Source organism: Dufourea novaeangliae, unplaced genomic scaffold, assembly GCF_001272555.1.
Source record: "Dufourea novaeangliae isolate 0120121106 unplaced genomic scaffold, ASM127255v1 scaffold89, whole genome shotgun sequence".
NCBI lineage: Eukaryota > Metazoa > Arthropoda > Insecta > Hymenoptera > Halictidae > Dufourea > Dufourea novaeangliae.
In genome coordinates, this window is record NW_015373988.1 from 2,190,363 (window position 1) to 2,213,751 (window position 23,389).

At 37.8% G+C, this 23,389-nt stretch overlaps 1 protein-coding gene across 1 annotated transcript in view; it reads left to right on the plus strand.

Annotated features, from left to right (window-relative positions):
- The first annotated feature begins 15,799 nt into the window (after positions 1-15,799).
- LOC107187526 (ets DNA-binding protein pokkuri) overlaps positions 15,800-23,389 on the plus strand; it is a 30,672-nt gene continuing 23,082 nt past the window's right edge. Inside the window, exon 1 of the mRNA XM_015575645.1 lies at positions 15,800-16,104. The gene's annotated coding sequence lies outside the window, so the exon portion shown is untranslated. The remainder of the gene's footprint in view (positions 16,105-23,389) is intronic.

Below are 23,389 nucleotides of genomic sequence, written 5' to 3' on the forward strand. Positions count from 1 at the left end.
AAAAATTTATTTCAGGCTTTCAACAATTTTTTAGCACCTTATTACACCAACGTCATATTCGATAAGGGTCCTAATATTTATGCACGAGAGTGTACACTACCGCTCATAAGTTTAATTTAATCGCAATTATCAGATTACAGATCACAATTATCTGATTACCCTGTAATTTCAAGTAATATGATATACAACACAATTCATTTTTCTCCTACAGTTACTTTCAGTTTCACTGCATCTCAACGGATGCGATTAAACTTATGAGCGGTAGTGTATAATCAGTCTCTTAACTTTGAAATAACGATTTCACGGTCTGGGCGTTAAAGGGTTAAGAATAAAGTGGTGAATCCGTCGCATCTGATGAAATCTTTGTTATTTACTGTATTTTTCACAGAGCCCTGTATAATCTATAAATGCATACAATCCGATATACATAGTAAATATAAGTCGTGAAAATTATTTGGCGATGGTCGCTGACGTTCTTGTCGTTGAAAGAGAGAACCATTTTATATACAACGATCTAATATAATTATAAAACAATAGTTTGAAATAGTTCATAGAGTCCATTACAGGAGAAAAAGAAATGAAAATATGTTGGTTAAGAAAAAAGAATATATGAATTAATAATATCTATAAAATTTTCAATTGCCTGCCCTGCAATTGTGCTATGATATTTCATATAAAATATAGTAAACAGTAACGTGACATCAAATATTACACAACCGTCGACAATAATTTTGCGATGTGTGTATCGTATTAACTTACAGCTTTGTTATTTACTGTATTTTTCACAGAGCCCTATATAATCTATGTAACATATAATCCGATATAGTAAATAAAAGTCTTGAATATTGTCTGGCGATGGTCGCTGACGTTCTTGTCGTTCGAAGAGAGAACCATGTCGGTGATGGTCGTCCAGGAAGTAGGTGCGTCGAACGTAGTTCCTACTTTCGAGGCCGAGACGGTCGTAATAGCGATCGGCATTGTCGTGGTTACTGTATCGTCGCGTTCAGAACAGAGACAACCGGAGATAACAGAGAGCCACCTACGTTCGTTGAAAGGAGAGAAAAGTCGTTCGTAATCTGTGGGATAGGACGAAGAAGCAGCGAGGCATGTCCGAAGGAAAGGAAGCTCCGCGGACCTCAGTTCCGCTCGTTCTCCTCTTCCTCCATCTCGCCGGTTCCCAACCTTCCTGTGGTTTCTCCATCGAAAATCTAGATATCAACCTGAGCGTTTTAAAACCGTAATAACAGACTGGTTTTGTTGGGCTTTGATCGAAATTTAGTAGAAATTTCGCGACACAGGAATTAATTCACTGTTGATACGGTTGGACACAAAATTTTATACAGATTCCGCCACTTTAGGCATTAATCTGCTAAGTGCATTTCGTCGAAACAGTTCTTAACTGTTGTAACTGCATTTTTCAAAAAAATATACGTTTTATTTGAAAGCCCCACGTCACAAGTAGGTATCGTATATCAAACGCAATCTTCAGTGATAAAAAGAAATACATATATAACAATTCTTTACTTCGTCAAATTGGTATTACTAAATCTCATAAATCATATAAAATAAAGATTTTGTAATATTTAATATTGCTTATATACTTAGTAAAATTTACCAAATCTACTTTTACCTCAAATACTCTGCCACTTTAACCTAAATAAGAAAATCAAACATCAGCTTAATTATCTATATATCCATTTCCAATGAAACGAAGCCCTTAGTACAAACAACAAAATTCCGTCTAATTCTCATTATTACAAATTAATTAATTTTCATGAAGATGTACAGTTTGATTATTACCAACCAAAAGTCTCATTTAACCCTTTCATAACGATGGCTGAGTCTCTTCGTTAAGTATGCCTCGATATTTGGAGGAATGAAAATATGTCTGACGAATGAATCAAAATCAATTTCTACAAAAATGCAAACTTTATATCATTTGTAACGAATTCTTGCAAATGAATACAATATTTTTATATAGTATATACTATATACAGGGTGTTAATTTTAACTCGAGCACCTAAATTATTTCCGCTACTATTGAAAGTAAGAAAAAATGACTAAATAGGATGTACATGGTTTTAAGGTGTGCATCTGATGGTGATAAAATGCTTTTTACTTTTTATTATGTTTATTTACTTATATTATATAATGTTGAAATTGTTCTATATTCGCCGTGGATATAAGAGTGAAATAGGTGAGAATTCGAAAAAGTATTCTATACAATGACTCACCGGACTTTTTCCCATGCGATTAAGGTCTTTCGCGTTTCCTCGCGAAGCTTTAACAGTTCCAGAGCTTTATCGGTGCATCGAGTCAGCGGAAGTACCGGTTCTTATCGACACGAGGCGAGCAACAACAAAAATTGCGGAAAGACAAACATCCTAATCTGAAACGTTGTTAATCCCTACTTCTTTAGTTAAAGGCAGCTCTTTGTTCCGTGGACAGCCGGAATTCAATTCGTCCGATGACGCTTAGATAAGCGAGAGGAAAAATTATTTTATCGAAGAATTATTCTTTTTGAAAAATTTCGTTTTATTTAACAAATTGGAATTTATTTCGATGCCTAAAGTATTTCTAAAAGTAGTAGTATTTATATTTGATGCAACAATGATAAAAACACTGTTTTATTGCAAGTTTAACATTCCTTGGAGAAAAATAATTACGAATTCTTTCAGTTTGTATTAATAATATTTGTTATGTTAATGAATTTTGGAACAATAAAATTATTGTTCCTTTTAAACAAACTAACTCGTAGTATTTGCCACTTTATTATTTAATTTAATTCACATTTCTAAAACAAAATTCCATCGTTAGAGGGCGAATAATGGCGATATTCCTTCGAAAAAGGATTTGTTTCGTGCATATTTCGATTTGCTTTAACACGAGTTAATTTAATTGGCCGTCAGATCGTTCGTCGTTCAATTTGGTGGTCGAAGAAGCGAGGGATACGGTAGTGGTGATAATTCTCGCAATTGCCGCAATCGATTGAAACCGATTCGGTTGCGGATACGCGGCTAGAATATCTCTCCCTCGTGATTCGAGTGTCCTGCATAATTGAGTGCATTCCTCGGCCACGCGGATTCCGCTTTGCGTCGACACGGATTCCGGCTCCAGCCGATAATCGTGCGAACGATACGCATCTCTCGAATAAATTGCGAGAATCGTACTTCTCTAAGGTAACGTTGCAACTCCTCTCCCACCTCTGAGATGATACCAGGTGTAACCGAGCAGTAATCTACCGTTTTTCCAGTTATTTCGATAATTGAAAAACAAATTCTACTTTAACACATTAATCATTAACACCTAATTCTTTCCAATAACTATTATTTTAGGTGTTTTATGTAAAATGTACTTCAAAGAACGGTTGATTGGAACTAATGTAAACAAATGTTTTTTAAATATTGTGAAATATAATAGATATTTAAAATGGCAATTTAAAAATGTCGAATGCACTTCTAATTCTTCTTTAGTTTTCTTATCAATAACTCCCTATTATTTTAGGTGTTTTGTTTTAGATGTACTTCATAAAACAGTTGGTTCATTGGAATCAATTGAAACAAATTTCTTTTAAATTATTGTGAAATATAATACGTATTTAAATTGGCAATTGAAAAATGTCAGATGTGTTAATAATATTCCCCAACATATCATACGCCAGTTTGGTCAAATACAGAGAGGAAGGTGCACAGAGTTTAATATATCCAAATAAATGTAGGAAGTCTTTTAAAAGTAAGGTTGAAGTCTCATTTTATAGGATCAAAATATGTAACAGGTATTATTATGTTTGATTTTTAATTACATTTGTTATTATAGGAATTTGTAAATTTATCTGACATCAGTAGATTATATTTATAATTTAGCGATAGGCAAATATATTTCCATAACTCGATTTTAATTCAAAGTATAATAATGGAATAGTTTATTGAACAGTGCACAAGGGTTAAAACTGACGTATAGAGTGTAATTTATGAACTTTCTTTTCAACGATATCAATTTTTGTTTCAATGAACTTAACAGATAATACTGTTCTAAGAATATTCATCATTGTTCTTCAGTGTCCTATGACATGTTGATCGAGCACAAAGACGGGCAGACATACTACATTCAAATTATCTGGCCAACTTGTTAAGAAAATAGTGGATCATTAATTGGTAACGCCTAAGAACAGCAATTGCTTGAAAATGGAAATCGGTCCTGAAAACAATACGTTTTTTGAAATCATCTCGTTTGGCGACAGAGTTATCAGCGTGTCAGGAAACATGTCCGTATCAAATGATCAATCAAATTGCCTCGTGATCTTTATAAATATGTTTCCTTATACCAATTTATCGCTGGGTTATCCGCCACAGTGTATGGACTCGATAATTAATTCAGATTATTTGGCAAAGAATCGTGAACAGGAATTAGTGAAGGCTGTGCAACTTGTATGCCTTCTGTCTGAAAATTGTGACAAGATGTACCATTGTGTAAAAATTGATGAAACTTGATGAATCTAGAACCTGTTTCCATTTAAAGGGACAACAGCTGCGTCATATCGAAAAAAGTCGACATTGAAAAAAACTGTTCCACTATGTCGTCTTTAACCCTTGGAACCATTGATTGCCCCTCTCCTGCGTGTATGTTCAAACAACAAGGCCCGAGGACACGGGAGTCATTGATCAATTTCCAAAGAAAATCTCATTATTTCAATTTTTATTTACATTCCTGTATCCAAAATTAAAATTTGGTCGGTGACCGCATCGTGTCCGTTCTAGGATTCAAGAATTCATGCGGGACCATTCGAGCACTTCCGTGTGCGCCCCTCCCCAGTGTATGTTCCGACACCAGGCCCCAGGACACACGCGTGTCATTGGTCAATTTCTTTTCTCGCCTCGGTTGTAACAGGGGACTGGTCCGTTCCGCGGATGGAAACGGGAGACATACATTATACCACGGCAATTTTCCAGCCTTTGGCCGAAAGTCTGCGGGCGAGGAATGACAATTGGTAGCCGGACCGTTTCGTGGATAATGATGGTTCCACGGGCTGTGTGTCCATTCGGTTGGTTGCGCGATGTAGGAGTCGAAAGGCTAAGGCGCATACGTAATGCGTATCTGGAAGCGTGGGAGCCACGCTCGAACGGCTTCCTCTCACGGCACTGCCTGCCACACGCTTTATCTTGCGTTTATAAATAAGCCGACCTCTCTCTTTCTCTCCTTCTGTCCGCCGTGTTGCCCCTCTTTCTATCCTTTTGTCCGTCTGTCTCACTCTCTCTCTCTCTCTCACTCTTTCTCTGCGGCCGAGCAACTCGAACGACCGACTCAACTAGGAGAAGGAGGTGCGCTCTTCAGTTCCGGCTTCCAGCCACCAGAGTCTATTAATACTCGATTCTAGCCTCCACTTTGCCCTCCCCCCCCCCTTCGCCCTTCCTCCCTGCCCCCTCTTTCCGCCCTCTTATTGCGATTCTTTGTCTCAACTTGTTCGCCCCGTATTGTCGGGCGTATGTGTACCAGTTCGAGCTGATATACACACGACCCGAGAAATCCTACGGAAAACAAGCAACGAAAAAAGAAATGGGCTCGAAATGCGATACATCGTTGGCAGATTAACTGGAGGACAATACATAAATACGTGGGTTGTATCGCGGCGGACGGTGGCTAATTTTGGAAAGTTCGATGGGCGAAATTGGAAATATCGATTTTTTGGGAATGATCAGTTGAATTCTTAAGGTGTAGATATTCGATAACCTTGATGATATAAACAATTAAAGTTACGTACCTTTAAGATGTACTATAAATATAACTCAATGTTGTCGAAGTTGCGTTGGCAAAGTAAAACAAAAATATTTCAGTGAACGGGATTCGATCCCAGAACCTCTGATTTACCAGCGAAACAACATTATACTTCGATAAATTTGACATATATTCATAGTCAATCTGAAAAGTAACTTTAATTATTTATATCTTTAAAATAATCAAAGATCTACTATTTTTAAGTATACTGTAACTTTTCACAGCTGAATAAACATTAAAATTGCTGTACTGTAAAATTAGGAAAATCGTACACATCACGTTTTGCCATTTGATCACAGATTTATTTTGCTGATTGTTGCCAGTTTTTGTTGTAATATAAGTAGTATCGAAAAGTATAAAATATTATCAGTTGTTTAATGTGCGTGTTTTGATTAGTCTTGACGTCATCAGACACCGGTGACCCCCATACCAGTCAACGTTCTAATCTGTTAACCGAACAACTTTGCTCTGCAACAACCGCGAGTAAGACCTACTTTGCACTAATACAAGTATTTCTGCATGATTGAATGAGAGATTCTATATACATAGATGATTGACGATAAAAATAAAGAATTATTATGGATTACGTATAATCAAACATAAATGATTAGTTAACTCGTCTTTCCCAGTCAACAGGTTGAAATGGACACAAATTGGTACCACTCCTGGCGGAAGGTATTCAAACATTTCCAACGGGATGATTACTATAAAAATTATTAGGTTTGTGGGAAACAAATGGCCCATCACGATGTTAGAATGCTATAAAGTTTATGTAGACAGATTAAAATGTGATCCACTAAACTCCCATTTTAAGTCTACAAAGTCTCAGTCTTGCCATGTTATGGAAACAATCGAAGGAATTCTACATAGTTTGCAATTATAGCGGAAAGAACAGTAATTTTAACGTACTCAAATGGGTGCTTATTTCCCACCGATTTAATATTCACGTGTGCATTGAAGGTGAAATGTACTGTTGCATTAAGTACAGGTAACAGTAATGGCCGTCGCATTTAAGCTGATATTGCAGTTTTATTTTATTCGATTGATGTGAAATTGAACTTTTGCTAAGAAAAATGAGGGAAACTATTTAGAATAGCAGATGCTGAAGCAATTGTTCAATATTTATGAAGATTTTCGACGGAAACAGAACCGCTACGTACACAGTGGCGAACAGTACATGTATTTCTTGCAATCTAACCAGAATTATTCTTTCTTTGTGAACCCAGGATATAGTTTTCTATGATATTATATGGTCGAATATATCTACTATGCAATTTGTGTTTACTTAACTACAATTGTCAAAATACCACCATTCGGATACATCCGTGCCTTGCTTACACTACCACTCACAAATACCCAAATACTTAATAGAATTATGCACTATACATAAATTATTACTATCACTTCATCTAAACTCTACTGATTTTCGACGTTACCAGTGTAAAAAGTCAAACCTTATACAAGATCGAATGATCGTTAAAATCCCTATTGCTTATTCCAACTACTGACTCAAGACTATTTGTTCTTTCCTTATCTCTACATTTATCTCCTCATTGTTTCTGCACTGATTTATTTCTACAATTTAGAAGACTCCATTTCACCGATGTCGATAGCCCACAGCCTTAAAATGAAATAACCAGAATACAAAGAACTCCTCAAACGAGAAACCAGTTTCACTAGATTAGACTCTTGATCGATTCCAATTTTATTGCCGCGCATTACTCGAACTATCATAAAATTCTATTATAATGCCGCCGTAAATAATTACAGAACCTTTCAGCCGTCATTTAACGCAAATTCAGCCAAGAATAACCAAGTATCCGGGTTCTGTAAGGCGGTAGCGGACGTCTTGTCGCGTTCTTCGAGTTTGTCAACGTTGCAGATAAACGCATCCAGATCGAGCGTTTCTAACGGACGCGCGCGCTGTGTTCCCAAGGCTTGAGAAAAGAGCCGTGCATACATCGGGAAATGTAACTTATAGATAATACGTAATACCGTACCGTTTCAACCGGTACTTTAACTCGAGGCTCGTTCGAAACGTGCTTTTCCCGCCTCCGAGGCAGGAACGCATTATTTTCTCGATTTTCTCCGGTCGTCACAGGATTCGAGCTTCCATGTATTCTTTTTAAATTCCATTGGTCTGTACGAACACAAATTTTGGTCTCAAGCAAGTCTTAAGTCAGTTGCATTTTAGAGCGCCAGAGGACAACTGGCGCCAAAAATCACACGAACTTTTTGGCTAAGTCAATACTTCCTCCATTGTGAACGTTTTTTCCTGTCGTGGGAAGAGAATGTATAAAAATTGTCCGCTGGTGAACGTGTTAAATATCCCTTCATTTTGACAGAGAGCCGGTGCGGATCTGAGTTTCGCTCGGAACTTCGCTGGCAATCGGCCGAAATTTCGGGAGGAGAATAGAGGAAGAAAGTCGGGCATGGGATTTCCTCGGAATCAGAGGAAGAGGTCGAGCTGACGGATACCCGGGGCAAAAATAGAGTCGACCTCGCATAGACGCGACTCTAGACGCGAGGATAGACGATAGGAATTCGAGTTACTTCGTAACGTATTCGTGCAAGAATCGATATAAATACTACCGGATACCGAATTAACGTGGTACGCGTGAAACGATAAAATTTCGCGGATTTATCGAGAATAAAATCGACGACGAAACGAAAGTTTTCAAACATCTATTGAAGCACGTGTCGTCGGTATTATGTTTCAGCTGTTATTAGTTGGTTGGAGAAATAGGTACATGCAAATTGACAATTTAAAAATACAAGGGTAGATAACCCAATTACTGCCCCATTAAGATTGTAGTAACTTCAGTTATCATTTCGCGTGTAGTTTAACCTAACAATCGTCTCAGTTTGGAACATCATATTATTTAACATCACTTTCATTTAAAAAAAATAATTTTGTCCATTGAGTATGAAGAATTAATGGATTATTAATTGAAATCTGTGAGCAGTCCGAATGTCCCTATAACTGTCGCCTCAAAAATTAAAGTAATTCTTAGATACTTTAACAATTTATTTTGAACAATATATATGTATAGATTGAATAGTAAAATTATGACTCTTTCTTTAGAATGATTTCGCCATCATTTCCTACTTACGCAGTCGCATCTTTGACGCTCAAATTTCACTTTAATTTTTAAATACCAACGTACATACATGTATTTAATGGTAATAATTTTTATTTTAATAACCAATTTAATAATATATTTTTGTGTACACATGCCTCTATATGTTACGTTTTTTTAAGTAAAATAAATAAAGTGGCGGTACTAATAGCTTTCTTAGCTATTACTTAGCTATTGTTCGCTTCCCACGATCAATAATAATCAAGAACCTATTAATAAACCGTTCAATCACAGTAACAAAATATATTCGTGAAACAGAAACAGCCCTAATAACATGATGTAATCATTTCTTCCTGAATCCTAAACTAAAGGTAAATTAACCCTTAACCATACCCTACCTCAGCATACGTAAATACTACATACCCCAATACATAGTGCGAATTGGAATTGTCAATCTTTGGTGATTAAGAACTTGAAGGGAATAAAAGCAAAGCTAACACATAACATATTTTTTAGGGTATAATTTCCTCTGAAATTCAATGGTAATGATTGTTAAAATGGGTGATAATTTTTTAACTATGAAAATTTGATACCATTAGGCTAGCCAGATGGAATGTTACAGAGGAAACAATGTTTCACTGGTACAAATTCGAACGAGTGCAGTGCCCGAGGGTTAACAGGCGTCTTATGGATAGCCACTGAAACTAAAATGACATTCTGAATTTCCATAAACTTCCTCAGTCTATCAACGTATTACAAGGAACAAATAGTTAAGCTTTCAGTAAGTATTCCAATTCTCAAAAAGAGCAACAATCAAGGTATTCTTTTTAAGAAAAACAATTAAGAAGGAGGTACAGTCGATGGAAGATACGTTCTCCTAATCCTAATCAGGGTCTGCTGAGGGAGCAAGAGGAAAAGTAAGAAAGACAGAGAGAAGTTTAGTAATCCACGTTGGTGTTGGCGCAATCGAGGAATTCCTCCTGCGAGCCGAAGGAAGGAAATTGCGTTGCCCAATTAGAAATCGCGGGAGACCGCAGAAAGAAAGGCCAAGAGAGAGGGAGAGAGTGCGAAGAAACTAAGGTAGAAGGAGAAAGAGAAAAGAAGGAGGGAAGGAAACGAAGAGGGAGAGAGAGAGAGAGAGAGAAAAAGAGCGGATTTCGAAACAACGTTTGTATGTGTATGTGACTATGGTGCCGCGTTTGTAAATGTATGCATGTATACTGTTATCCTGTCACATACTTGAAAATCTTCACGGCACGTGCGTAAAAAATTGTCAATTTAATTTTTCACGTTTTACAGTTCAAATACCTTCTACCACGAATTTCCAGTCGCTAGCTGTCATTGTGCATACCAGCAATGGATAAAAGTCAATTGGAATTGTCGACGTTTTACGTCATTGCTTTATATAACCGGTAATTTCAGTTTGACTTTAAAATTTAATGGAAATCAATTCGTCCATGTGACTCGAAAGAATGAAGTTTATTAATGGTTTTTAAAAAAAAAAGGTATGTACGTGGGGGATTGTTATATGTTGACGTATTTGATACTTGGGCGGATGTTACGACTGACACATTTGCTCGTGCTATTATTTATGGAATATGAGGATAAATGTTTTATCGTGTAAGGTGTAAGAAACATTTGTAATTTGTCAGACATTTATTTTTTTATTTTTCTGACAGAGAATTGTTCTGTAGACCAGTAAAGTAATATTTCACTTCATGTAGAACACTGTACTGTGCACTGAGTGGCATAACTATGGAACCACCCTAAAATTTTCCATTCTTATAAATTGAATTAAATTATAAGGAAACAGCACTTGTTTCTTTTTCAAAAATGAGTAATTTTATTCATTAAATTTATTTATACTATTTACAAAACTTAAACATACATAATTGTGTTGTTCAAAAAACTTTGAAAACTGATGTAAAAAGAACTTAGCCTAGTCAAGTAGTCTGAAAATATTCTAAACTGTCTAAAATTGACATTTTCTTATGTTATACCTTGCACAAAAATTTTAATTTAAATAACAAATGGCAATTACTTTTCTCGAATGACAGGTATACCTACTAGTCATTACATAAAAAATTGCCATTTCTTCGTGACAATTATACTAGTCATTCATACCCAAGAGGTTAAGAGCAGAAATGTGTATTTACAATGCATCTTTAAACGTAAACTTCCGTTCACAAGAATTAAATGCCCCGGCTAATGTATTCCGAAGACGGTTCGCAACATCTGCCGCAGCCTAATAATGACGTAACGATATTACCTACTCTATAATTAAGGCGAGCATTTCGGTCGAGAGTCTTTTCACCGAAAATGATCGTCTATTAATCCCAGAGACACACGTTACACGCCGTAGAAGGTGTTCTTAGCCTGACGCACCAAGAAGTAGGACCAATGGAGAGGCTACCTTGAGATCCGCTAGGTTCCTCTGTCTGCGCCGTTCTTTTTCTCCGCGACTGTTCCACATCCACCCTCTCTTTCTCCTCTGTCTATGCAACCACGAGCGATTACGCCACTGCTTCTCTCACCTCCGTCTAATCCCATTACCAGCCCAGGTAGCTCACGGATGCACGGCAACTGCAAAAGTCCTGGAAACGGATGAAAAACTTTGCAGCGCCGAGGAGTAAAAGATATATCGGGCGAAATAAAACACGATAATATGTACATACACCGGCTCAGCAAACTCGGTTTCCGCTAGGGGAAAAAGTGAAATTAACGAAGGGCCTGCTACCATTTAGTTTTGGGAGTTACTGAAATTTATACAAAATTAACATTCGATTTAACATTTGTTTCAGTACCTGAAATAAATTTAAAAAATGGTACGACGCCGTTTCCCTATGTTATTTTTTCCCCTAGTTGCAGCCGGGTTTGCTCGTGAGTGTACATACATACACTCAGTCAGGTAAATAGGGGGTGGGGGAGATGGACGAAGGAAGGAAGAAGAAACGAAGAAAAGATCCGAGAAACGGTTAACTCGATTTGAAGGAAAGGAGGAGGAGCAACCGGCGCGGAAACAAAACTGAAAAGAAACAGGCGGATAAAAGGTTCAGAATCAAAACAAGTGGCGTAAACGAGACACACGAGGCGAAGAAAGGAGACGGAGAATCGGAGGTGGGGAGAGGTGGAAAAAGAAGGGACCAGCCGTGAGGGCGAAAGAGAGAGAGGAGGGGATCGAAGTCATTTCAGCCGTCCTCCCGGATGTGCAGCATCATTACACGGCATTCTTCGAGGCTGCAGGATCTCCCTTTCTTTCTTCCTCCGGTCGACGCGTTGACGTAACCGCGACAAAACGGATTCTTCTTCTTCTTCTCGATATACGAAATTCTGGTTTTTATCAAAATCGTTCGTCTTTTCAGGAGCTCATCCTATGCACCTGTGACCGTATTTATCATCGTTCAATTAATTGGCAGTGTCCAACGGGGGAACAGAAGAAAAGTCCCAATAATGGGACTGTTTGAGATCTTACGTTATTGTATGAAAGTATTTGAAATATCTATTTCATTGTGATCGTAAATCCTTCTTGGAATTCTTGAGACAGCAATGTACTGCTGTTGATGCAATGGATAATATTAGGTGTTGACGTGACGGACCGATGAGACTTCTTGTTACAGGCAAGGGAAAGGCTTGTGGATGTGTACTATTATCGTCGTGTGACCATATTGGTACGGGGAATGCAATATTAAGTTTTAACAATTCGAGTGCATACATCCTAAAATTTCTTGACAGAATAACGTCATTCCTTGAGAGTAAAATGTGCCAGATAACACAAGGGACGGATGAGGGTTAAAGAAACATACTTACACATCGCGGGATCGTTAATTATGCACACTACTGGTGTCAAATTAATTTACAAGTTTCTGTAATAAAAAGTATTACTAAAGATTAATGTCTGACTTGAGTCAAATTGTCCAGTGCACGAGGATTGAAGAGGTAGAATTCAATTGTTATAAATAACAGCGATAGTGAACGTCTCGAGGAATTCGCTGCCGTTTCTGTGTGTGTTAATGTGATGCAGAGTTAAAGCCAATGTTATTGGTCTACCCGGATTTTCCGGCGGTTGTCAAGCACCAAAAAAGGTTTCCGAGGAGGCGTAACATTAATCACGGGACAGGTATGTGGCCAGAACTCCCGAGGTCGAAATCTTTCTTTTTTTTTTCTCCCCCCTCAAAGAGAACGATGATCCACAATGGACTGTCCGGGATCCTCCCTGCTCACGTTTACGTGTCTGATCGATCGAAGAAAGGATCCTTCTGAAAAGTTACCGGCTCCTTTCTACCCTCTTCGGGGACCTATTAAATCTTGGATTCGAATTCCAAAAGGATCTTGTCCTAAAAGAGAAACCACCGACACAATATTTTTCGAGAGAAAAGTTTCAATACCATGACACCAACGGATCCACCGTTGAAACTTGCAAGTTGTATTCCTTTTTAATTATTTATTTATAAAGAAGTTGTATTTCTTGTACGACTAATAAATCATTTTCTAGCGTCGAGTCTTACATATTTGTCTTGTGAAATTTTCAAATGTTATCACTCGAATAATAACATTTCTTAGAATTTAATTTATTTCATGAATAGCAGAAAAGAAATAGTGACCATGGTACTAGCTTCTATAACGAGTAATAGACTATATTATTGTGAGTTTATCGTTTAAACAATATCAACGGTTCACAGTGATTTAACCGATTTGATTGACGAGTCGTACGATGCTTCCCCTTTTTCGATTCGTTCGTTTCTTTCTTTTTGCTTTTCTGTAGGAAGAATTCTTCGGTAAGGAAAGGAAGGCAGGGGGAAAAGATCAGGCATAAGAATCGGTGGTACTCATAAGCCAGCCAGGATATAACAGGTAAAACAGGTTTGTGGGCGTCCAGAAACGTGGGCTACCTGCATTGCTTCTCGAAGGGGTCCTTCTTCAAACCTCGCCTGCCGATTCTTGCGGAAGAAAAACCCGAAAAAAGGGGCGAACCACCGCGCACCTCTATGCACCTGTTCGTTAAGTAACGACGATTAACGTCTCTGAAACCCCGCCGCCTCGTGATTTTTATCTCTGAACAAAATTATGGCGTATCCAGGAAACTTTGAACGTATCATTGAAAACCGTTAACCGATTCTTATAAAGAGGAGCGTATACTTAACGATCCTATCTAATTACACGTTGATAAAAAAATGTCTATTAGTTCGTTGAAATGAGACTATAGACAAAAAAGAAAACGGGAACGTAGGTACATTCGGGAAACATTGAAATTCGTTTCCTTATCGAGAAATGTTGAATAAAAGTTTATCTAAAGAACGAAAGGAAGGAAAAAGGTTACTTTTTGGAGGTCGACGCTGTATCATCTTGTTATCTCTTATCAACTTATCGGAATTATTTGAGTTGATTACTTCCCAAGTCTCGATGATCTAACGTCTTCACCGATCCGACGAATTCCATGGTGACTGTGACATTTACACACGAGTATCTGTATAAAGTCAATAGCGAAATCGTTCTTTTTTAAATTACCCCATTAGCGGGTCGATAATCTGTCGTGATTCTTTCCCGGTTTTAAAAATTGTACTAAATATAAAAATAAATCAAATCAAGGTTAAAATATAACGAAGCATTATCCGTTATAATCAAGTGTTCGTTAGGATTAAATAACATTTTATTTTTCTTAGAATAAATATTAGTTTTTTAAGATTAATGTATTTCATCATATGTTGTATTACAACAATTTTGTGCAATTCCTCTTTTCTATATATCCCTAAAATAATTATTTCTAAAAATAATTTATAAATGAGTGACCAAAATTCGTTAAAATAGATACGTTTATATAATTAATTGAATCAGATTTAATACTAAATCAACGAATTACACAACGTAAAAAGGTAATCAAGAAAAGAAAATGGAAGCCACTAACATATATACATGTGAAGGGATGAAGAAAAACCATTTCTCGCCGCAAAGGTCATTTCCGTTCGAACGAAAAGTCAAAGAACCGCGCGCGTCCACCCCGGGTCTCGAAAAAGTGCCTCGACCTCCGGGTGGAAGATATTCAAGCCAGCGAAGAAGCAGGTCCGCGGCGCGTCGGCAGTCGGGATCGCGATTACGAGGAAGCTACGAGGAAGTCGGCGGCTAGTCCGCCCTCCCCCTCCCGCCCCCCACCACTTTCTCGTGGCATTTCCCACTCGATTACAACGCTTCGATTATTTCCGTTCGCGCCGCGTATAAACCGGCTCCTATCGGTCTGTCCTTCTCCGACTCGCGGGTCTCCGTGCCGTTTCGGTGGTCCATTTGTCTCCGTTCGTCGAACGCGTAACACGGCGCGACGGTCGGTGCGCATGCGCGTCACCGCCGTCGTGTCTCCCGCGGCGCGCTAGAGAGAGAGGAGTGGGGTGTGTGGCGGCAAGCTTCCAGCGGTAATCGTGACTCGCGGCTCAGTCGCTCGCCAGCCTCGAGATCGGACGAATTTGTTTTTGACGGTTGTGCTCGTCGTGGTCGTCGTTGCCGTCGTCGTCGCTCTGCCAACACGAAATCGCGAGGCTAATCGAGAATCGTGTCCGTCGAGGTGAAAGGAGATCCGTTTCGTGTTCCGCGTCCTCCTCGCGGTCCCGTCCACCGCTCCCACCTCGCAAAATCTCTGTTTTAACCTCGTCTCGATAAGACTCGGAAAGAGAGACAGAGTGAGAGAGAGGACGAACTGGTGGGAGGGTGATATTCGTGTGGTGCCGACTGTGATACACTTAGCCCGCGTATGAAAGATAGGCTTTGTGATATACATACGTGACTCACACATACATGGATATTTTGATACCTCTGAACTTTCCTCGTATGGATGCCGCGAGCTGATTGTATATCCGTGAAGATATATCGGAACGTTCACTGGCCGTTTTTCTCGTTGTTTTTGTTTTATTCGATCGCGGATTAGGCTTGTGTGCGCTTTAATTGCGAGGACAAATCGACGAGGCCTTACACGTCCTCGTTTAGGGATATGTCGGAGTGGATTGGATATGTATAAATAAGTACATATAAGGTGGTGGGCGACGGAAGGAGAGGGAAAGACGAGAGGCGGAAGGAACGATACAAACACGTGCGCGTGGTCGGTGTCTCTCCGAAGATACCTGTGGATGCCAGGCTGGAGTCGTGACGTATTAGGGCGCGGATTTCTGCCCGATGACCGCCGTGGAGACTCGCCTCTACTCGCCAGCCGATCTTCGCCACTGATATTACACCGCGTCAGACGGTTTATCGGCCAGGCCGTGTGATCGAGGTAACGATCTTGTTCTCTTACTTCCTTGATTCCTTTCTTATCTCGAGAGCCACGTATTGCCGGGTAACGTCGAGTTCTGAACGTTAAAATGTGTACCGGTTTAATTGTCCCTCACTGTTCACCGTAATTATATATGTGTATTTAATCTTTATTTTTTCAAAGACCAACTACTAAGATTGTTACCATTTTCTATCTCGAAATTTAAAGGTAATTTGATCTTCAAATTTATTCGGTGGATTGTTATTTTGTGAATTTGTAGAAGTATATTGGGATACTAGATAAACATAAATATATTATGTTTATAGTAGTAACAGAGGGTTATATGATGGACTTTGTTTAAATAGTTCTGTATAAAAATAATCTTGATAGTAATTTGAGGATCGAGTTCAGTTTCATTCTACATTCTTGGGAGAGGGTTCTTTTGGTACCCTTTAAAATCTTAATTATTCAACCCACGTGCCTCTTTCTTTGCTCGCTGTCGACAACCTGTCTCCTATTGTACATCCAATTATAGGCTGTACAATTGTGGTAATAGGTGCCTTCGCGAAACAAATTCAGCGTTGCGTGTCACACTCGAAGCGTGATGTTTAATTAATTATCCATTTTTCCGCGTAATTGCTCGGACGTTTGTTCCATAGTAATTCAAATCATTTGCAGATAATTTTGAAATAATTTGAAATAGTTAAACGAAAGTTATTTTAAAATTATCTAGTAGTAAACGAACGTATTTTTCCTCTTCTTTGTAGTCGGAACTGCCGTCAATTAGTCATTCGTTTATTACGATCACTGACAAAGCGATTTGCATCTGGTTTTGTGGCGACGCTGCTTTATATGCTTCCTTCGTTTTCCGGAAGCAGCAGTAAAATGGTAGTCGCCGGATAACAAACACGAGGCGACGCAATTTTCTTTGTGTGCAACGACGCGTCTCGCTTAACGAACGAGAGCTTAATTAAGGATTTTTATAGATCATTTGACGCCGTGAGAAAAATTGGTCGAACGCGCTGACGCAATTTATCGCCGCTCCTGAGCGCGTCAATCTGAAATTTCAGACGCGTTGTAAACAAACTCACCCTTCCTTGTTCGCGGCTCATCCAGTTTCTCTTTCTCCCGTCTTATTTTTTTGTTTTTATTTTTAATTCAAATGTAAAGTCTTGCGACACTTTTTTCGTGTCAAATGTTGCATAAGTAATTAACAGATTCAGGATGACCCCCTTCAACAGTAGATGAGGAGATAACGTTCTTACATGTCGACGTGACCTCTCTAATGGCCACGCTGTCCTTATTTGTTTATAGTAATTACAGCTGGTTAGAAAAATTCACAAAATTCTATTCGACTGGTAGAAAGGAAGTAGAAAGAGTATATGGAGGTTTGACTATAATATTTAGTCGAATAACTAATTTTTATACATTTCTTAGTTTTAAGTAAAATGTTATACTTTTTATTTTCACTCGAACAATGACGGATTCAATATTTGCCTTTTTTTATTCGTTAATTGAGATTTATTGTGTAGATAGATGAAAATTTTGTCTTTTTTCATTGTGATATGTTTGCAGAACACATATATGTAATCGACAAAAAGATTAAATATGAAGGATTGACGACAAAAAACAATTTTGGTTAAATCGTGTTACTGAAAATTTGAAGTCTATTCTACATAATGATAATAAGTGGGAAACATTTTCTTTTGCCACGATACGACGTGAAATTGTTTTTGCAGGATTACAATTACTGGAAATTCCCATTATCGTGTTACTCGGCAATTGTCGAGGAAAACGGGCTTACTCTTTTCCAAGAAGCTCTTCAACGCGATCGAACGTACTGTTTCCCTATTCCATTGGGCCGTCAGATTCTATTGTAACAATATTACAACGTTCTGTGTTATATTATATTTCGTTTTCTGTCAAAACTATAAATAAATAAGTTGATGTATTGATCACTATTCGAAAGTCAAATAGCTTCTAGAATCTTTTCAATGATGACGTATTATTTTAACATTTAAATTGTGAATAATTATTTCCGGTACAAATTGCGTGATGGTCAGCAGAAAGTATGATAGATGAACATAATGACGAGAACAAATTAATTTGAAGTTGGAGGTGATCAACCCATTGTAAAGGTAAATGTGTAGTATGTAAAACGAGGAAAGTGATGAGTTAATGAACGAAAATGATGTATGAGTATTATTCGCAAAGAATGAAAATGAATATAAAAAAAATAGGTCAGCAATACAGGTTGAATTGCAACTTCTTGGAATTATAATTTCTGTACTTACTGTTTCAGCCTTCAATTTTCGTAAATCTACTTTCAATACAAGTACATATAATGAACATGGCGTTTCTAGTGACCACCAAAACGGTGGTTTCTGGGTTCGTCTAGGCCCCTAACGGATCTCGTTCTTCAAACATACTTGAGAAAGTACTTCTTCGAGACATGCGTGTCTATTTATTCTAATGTAAACACCTGCTGTTTAAGTCAGTCTTCGTGCGTTAAGTAGTCTGACCAAGCTCTTGAAAACCTGGTAGAAAATAGACCCAGGCACCGCCGTCTGGGAGCTGATATCAGAAAGGATATCTCAAATGACTTAAATGCATTCTCTTCGATCAGACGTTTAAAGTTACATCGTAGTTTCGTCATCAAATATTTTATCAATACGCGTTTGTCACAAAAATAGAAAAAACTTCGTAAGAAATTCATCATAGCAAATGATTAACACGTTTATTAGGTATACTAATAAATAATCCAGTATCCTCCCCTACTTTTAAAATTAAAAATACTTGCCTGACCTTTTACTGGATAAAAATAGCGTAACGTGTTGGAAACTGATGATAAATATCGATAAGACGGTGTAAGATTGTTGAGTTCTGTAGAAATTAATATCGCTTTTGTCGAAAAATAGTGAACTTATCGATGCTCCTAAGATACAAATTACCAAATCCAACATTTTTAGGAACATCAAAATCTTGTACCGTTCCAATAATATTCGTATTCGTGCTCCAGTACCCTCCGCCATTTAAAAAAAAAAGAACATACCGAGAAAATATTCCGAATTTAAATACCAGTACCAATTCATTAAATCAAATAATATATTATTTCTTGACATTCACAACAGATTATTCTCTGTAAACTTCAATATTACATTCAAGAAACTCAGCCCTTTATTTCCATAACATTGCCCCGTACTCCCGTCCGCCATTTTTAAAAACCAGCATAGCGGACAGGTGTTCGGACTTTAAATCCTTTCCCACCAGTTCATTAAAGCAAGCAGTGGATTACCCCCCGGCACCTCCAATATATTCACTATTACCAAATTCAATATTTATGTCTAGGAAGAGCAATATCCCCCGATGATTTACTAACATTGGTCCTCAGTCTCCGACAGACGCCGCCATGTTGAAAACCAAATAGCCCGGGAAGATATTTGGAGTTCAAATTCCAGCATCGGTCAATGGTATTCCATATCAAGTGGATCCTATATAAAAATGTCAATCTAAATATTCTTCCGCGAATATCCGACAAGAAGTTAACCTTTCGTCCCCTGCACCACTCAATTTCTAACTGTACGATGAATTTATATACCTCCCCACCCTTCGTACCTCTCCCTCTATCTTTCTCCCACCGGGGCGGTGTGTAGGCGCAGACACACGTACGCACACACCTGTTCCCCAGGCGTACGTACGTACGTGTGTGTTCCTGTACGTGTGACGCGACGGCTAAGCGGAGCGACTGTTGCTTACGCTCCTTGATCGTTATTCAGGAAGTTGCACGTTATCATTTACATAACACGTGAGCTCGAACAAAATCATGCATAATTCCTTCCTCCTTAACGCGGCCGTGTTACCGTTTCTCTCTTCACCTTCTCTCCTTTTTCCGTTTTTTTTTCTCTTCCATCCGTCGCCATTGCTGGGAGAGTGGGGGGAGGGAAAATTGAAAACTTTTCGACCAGGTGCCCGAGTCCTGAGTCGCGAAACAGCGACGGGAAAACGCATTGTTGAACCCACCACACGGATCGTGTCTTTGGCGAACATACGAAAAACGGGCCTTTTAAATATTGATCCTTGAATTATTGTTCACTGGCGGACGGATTTTATGTTTATAGCTTGAAAATTAACTTTTTACTATGTTCTAGGAGTGAAATATTGTTTAGAAGGGAGAATAGTTTGGTAATTGTTTTAGAGTGCATCTGATTTCATTTTGGCTAGGATCTTCCATTATGATCGTTAGAGGGTATTGACCCTTTATAAGGCCTAGGTAGATTTATCTCGGTTTCGTGGAATAAACTATTTCTCGGGCAAATGTGAAATTGAAATTGACAGAAATAAAATGTTGGTGGCAACATGATTGCCATGGCCTTATAAAGAGTCAACCCTCCGTAGGCGAACTGGGTCGCTTATGTCCAAGCCTAACTTTTTTACTGGTTTAGGCCTCTAAAAGTTCCGGGGTAAACTACTAGATTATACAGGTTGTTTAATCAAATGTTTAATACTTTGTTCAGTGGAAATGAAAATACGTAGGAAAATCGGAGACAAATGGGAATTCTCTTTGGTCGTCAAGGATTTACAGTGTCTATGGAGGTTTCAAAAATTCATACTGTTTCTAGTTGTTTTGGGATATTACTACATAATATTAAAAATATATGTTTTAATCAATCAGTGTTGTATTCATAGAAGAAAATTTGTTTTTTTTTTTTTGGGTCGCTCCGATATTCCCCATCTTCTGCAGTTTTAACTGTTGGAAAATGGATTAAAACTAAGATTTCTCCAACCCGCGGAGCCATTGTTCAAATACGAAATCGCGATGAAACAGAAAACTGAGCGTGGCGGCGTTATAATTTTGCAAGGGGTTTAATCACGTTAGTTCACGAACGAGCGAGCGACGAGGGAGAAAAAAAGTTTCGTCGAAAGGTCTCCTCGTCGATTTTCTATCGCAGTCGAGGGGACTGATAAGAGTCTGGGAAGGGGAGAAATGAAGTAGAAGGAAGAGGAAGTGGGTACGTTCGCAGAATGGCGAGGGGGTGGAAAATTCTCTCCGTTGCCTCGGGGGAGGACTCGATCGATCGTTAAGATCCTGGACGAGGTGTCGACGTTGAACCACCTGCAAATTTCACCCAACTTCTTTCGCCATTCTCCGTTCTCCGTTCACTGTAATTGTTCTTGCAATTCGTGGCGATAACTATATAGAGAAATCCTATCTTATTTTATTTCGGGTAAATTAAAATTTGGATACATTTTTTTTGGGTGGGGGGTTAGTATATTTGGCCTTCATCAGGATAGAATGCGGAAGAACTCTTTGGAGGCTTTTGGTACAGAATAGCTGAAATTAATAATTGTGAAATATTTTACTTCTTTTAATTCAGTATTTTTTGTAAATAGTAACATTAGATTTTTAATTACATGTTCATTATGAAATTATAAAAAGAGCTTTAGAGGCTCTGGGCGAACGTTAGAGGCTTTGTGTTAAACGAGGTATATTAATTAATATTCTTCAGATTTTTGGGAACTGTTATGAAACATGAAAGGAATTTATAGTAGAGACATTCTAGTTAATTCGAGTAGGTATTTATAATTTTAGATTTTTTTACGTTTAGAAATTGTTATCTTTATTAGTACAAAGATAATTCAACGCTTTGTAAATATGTATTGCCTTTCTTTTCTACGTGTTTAGCATATGTATGTTCTTTCGTATTTGTTTTTGGTTATTCATTGTTCTCGTGGAAAGCTTTACAGATAACGATTATCATATTTCATAAAAAATTTCATCGATAGAATTTCAATTTTAACGCTTGTTTTGTAATATTAACTGTCGGAAAAAGTTCGTGCGGCTTTTGGTTTAATAATAACTTGTACCGACAAGGAATATAAACTTGACGGACAGGTACAAAGAGAATGGAAATTACTCTTTGTTTATTTTACAGGTAATCTAATACAAATATTTGGAGTTTTAAATAAAATATGTAATATAATAATTGATAGAGGAGGAAGATTTAATGAATATTAATTTTTCTACGCCACGTAATATTAGATTTTTAATTTGATTGACAGAACAGGTAAGTAAAAGAGTTCATACTTTGTGGCTTCCTCTAAAAACAAATTTTCACTCGGAAAGTTTTTAAACCCCAAGCAAATATTAAAACGTGTAAACAGTCACGATTCTAGAACACTGGCATATTTATCATTATCACAGTTTGTGTGGTTTAATTAAAAGGTCAAAGAATCCTGTATTTCGCAAAAAGCAATCGCTTCTTTAATCAATCGCGTCGTATATGTATAATATAGTATCACATACAAGGTGCTCCGAAATTCGTAGCACGATTAAAAATGCGTTAATTCTATATTTGAAAATAAAGTCGTAACGATAAAGTAAGTTTCGAAATCGTAATTTTAATAAAATCCTAAGAACAAGTCGGACCTATTCCTACGGTTTTTCACCGATAGTTATTACTACAATTTTGTTCATGAAACACCCAGACAAATTGTTTACTGTGTCCGTTAATTATCAATCAATTTTTATAGAATAGAACACAATTGAGTTTCACTTTTAAAACTGTTTTAATATCCCAAGTATATATTCGTCGGTTGAAATATTAACGTCAAAATTAATTCTCATGAAAATTAAATTTCACACGAAACCCAAATTGACTGTATCATTTCAGCTCATTTAGATGCGAATCGATTATTTACCAATACAAGGCATTTTGACAATTAATATCAATCTGTACAACGTTATTTATATATAGTTTATATATATATATATAGTTTATACAATTTAATTTAGTATACATTCAATGCTGGTAATTCCAGTGTTAAAAAGTCAATGTTACATTTGGGATCCTTTCCTTATCAAGTGTCAAGGAGTCTTCGAACACTCATGGAGTATTTACTACATGCATAATTTCTAGAATAAATGCATTATAATCCAAAGGATATTAATCAAACCGCTACATTTATGTAAATAGTATTTCTAACTTCACCATCGATTAAATATGTAAAATATATCGTACGTATAGAGTAGTAACCGTAAGCAACGTGAATTCCTTAACGACCAGTATTTCAGAAAATGTCCGCGTCTCTCCCGCCTCCCCTTCCTCCCACGGGACGAAGAAGAGAACCGGTCCGTATCCGTACCGGAAGCGCGGACCTTGGACTTCTCTTTTTCGCCATATCCCCCAGTCGTCTCGGTCTTTCCTTATTCTTTCGTGGAGCGCTCGATTCGATCTTCATCTCTCCTTCTCCGTATCCCTCTCTTCTTGTCTCTCGCTTCCTTTTCCCTTTCTCTGCTTCTCGGTGT